Source organism: Erythrolamprus reginae, chromosome 5, assembly GCF_031021105.1.
Source record: "Erythrolamprus reginae isolate rEryReg1 chromosome 5, rEryReg1.hap1, whole genome shotgun sequence".
NCBI classification, from domain to species: Eukaryota; Metazoa; Chordata; class Lepidosauria; order Squamata; family Dipsadidae; genus Erythrolamprus; species Erythrolamprus reginae.
The window spans coordinates 114,331,651-114,334,150 of record NC_091954.1 but is presented as its reverse complement, the minus strand read 5'-3'; positions in this window follow the sequence as shown (position 1 = coordinate 114,334,150).

The window sequence follows — 2,500 nt, the reverse complement described above, 5'->3', positions numbered from 1 at the left end:
AAGGAAAGACCTAGACAGACTAACACAGTGGGCCCACACCAACAAAATGATGTTTAACATCGACAAGAGCAAAGTCCTTCACCTAGGCAGAAAAAATCCTGGACACACATACAACCTGGGAGAAACGCCTCTTAGCAGTAGCGACTGCGAAAGAGACCTCGAAGTCTTGGTGGACAATCAAGTAAACATGAGCCAATAATGTGCAGCAGCAGCTAAAAAAGTCAACACAATCCTAAGCTGCATCAACAGGGGAATACACTCCAAGACCAGGGAAGTCTTAATACCACTCTACTATGCCCTGGTCCAACCACACCTGTATTCAGTTCTGGTCACCACACTTCAAAAGAGACATTGAAACTCTGGAGAAGGTGCAAAAAAAAGCAACCAAGATGATTAAGGGACTGGAAACCAAGACTTACGAAGAGAGACTGAGGGAACTGGGCATGGATAGCCTAGAGAAAAGGAGGGCCAGAGCGGACATGATAGCAGTCTACAAGTATACGAGGGGATGTCACAGAGAGGAGGGGATCACTTTATTCTTCAGGGCACCAGAGGGCCGGACGAGGAACAACAACTGGAAGCTGACCAAGGAGAGATTCAACATGGAGATAAGGAAGAACTTCCTGACGGTCAGAGCGATCAACCAATGGAACAACCTACCAGCGGACGTTGTGAACTCCAACACTCTGGATATTTTTAAGAGAAGATTGAACTGCCACTTGACTGGTGTGCTATAGGGTTCCTGCTTGGGCAGAGGGTTGAACTCGATGGCCTTCATGGTCCCTTTCAACTCTAACAATAAATAAATAAATAAACAAACAATTGGACAGGGGACGAAAGGCACACTAGTGCACTTATGTACCTTATGTACCTTCATGGCATAGCCAGCAAGAGCTCATTGATTTTTCCAGCATCCACATTTCAGGCTTATGTGGACGTCTGAAAAAAAAGAGAGAAATTGCTTTAATGAAGAGCAGAGAGAGGGATGTATTTGGCTGTGCAAGTTCCAAGCATTATCTCTGAACCATTTTTGAAATAGGTGTTGTTGTCCTATTTTCTCCCTTTCTTCCTGTTCCAGGCTGAGCCTTTGATGGCCCAAATACTCAAGGTAGCCCTAGATTGACCACAGGAACATTAATTAAAATAATTGTGGCTGCTGCAACAGTGTGGTCAAATCTTTGCTTGGTTGCGGGTGTGTACCACACTTGTAACAGGCGGTACCTTTGAGAACCATCACCAAATGAACTGTTTGTAAATCGAGAGCTACTGCGCTCCCATTAATTGCCACGATTTTGCAAACACGTTCTTGATGATGCAATGTGAAATTTCTGCAGCCAGGTGGTTCATAACTGGTTTGAAACCACTTACACTTCCAAGATCTTTCCGACAAGCCATCTGAAGAAGCAGGTTGTTTTATTTCTCTTTCCCAAACTGCATATTTATCTACCAAATGTCTTTTTTTTTTTGTTCACTCTGTACGTTAGCTATCAAGAGTGCTTTTCATTTTTTATTCCTGTCTTTGTTATGTAGAATAGACTGCTCCAGGCTGGGAATGAGTGAACTGGGCCATTCCTTGGTAGCAAATTGTCAAATTGTCCCAGGTGGGGTGGGGGGGGGTACTATTTATTTATTCATTTGTCCAATACACAAGCACATAGGAAGAAAATAGACATGTGATAATATAAAAAGAGTGAAAGTGAACTTAGAGGAGAGGATATATGAAAGGAAGAGAATATATATGATAAGTGAGAGAAAGGAAAGACAATTGGACAGGGGATGAAAGGCACACCAGTGCACTTATGTACGCCCCTTACTGACCTCTTAGGAACCTGGAGAGGTCAATCGTGGAGAGTCTAAGGGAGAAATGTTGGGGGTTAGGGGTTGACACAATTGAGTCCGGTAATGAGTTCCACGCTTCGATAACTCGATTGTTGAAATCATATTTTTTACAGTCAAGTTTGGAGCGGTTTGTATTGAGTTTGAATTTGTTGCGTGCTCTTGTGTTGTTGCAGTTGAAGCTGAAGTAGTCATTGACTGGTAGGACGTTGCAGCATACGATCTTGTGGGCAATACTCAAATCGTGTTTTAGGCGCCGTAGTACTAGGCTTTCTAGGCCTAGGATTGTAAGTCTATTTTCGTAGGATATTCTGTTTCGAGTGGAGGAGTGAAGGGCTCTTCTGGTGAAATATCTTTGGACATTTTCGAGGGTGTTGATGTCTGAGATGTGGTATGGGTTCCAGACAGACGAGCAGTAGTCTAGGATGGGTCTGGCAAAAGTTTTGTAGGCTCTTGTGAGTAGAGTGAGATTGCCTGAGCAGAAGCGCGGCATATTCTGCATAATATTCTGCCTTTTTAATATTTCTGTAATTTCTAATTTCTCTCATCTCTAATGATCTGTTAAGCTGCAGAAAAAACAATTGCTACCAACCTGCCTTCCACTGAGGACCTGTATACTGCATGAGTCAAAAAGAGGGCTGTGAAAATATTTACAGGCACCTCA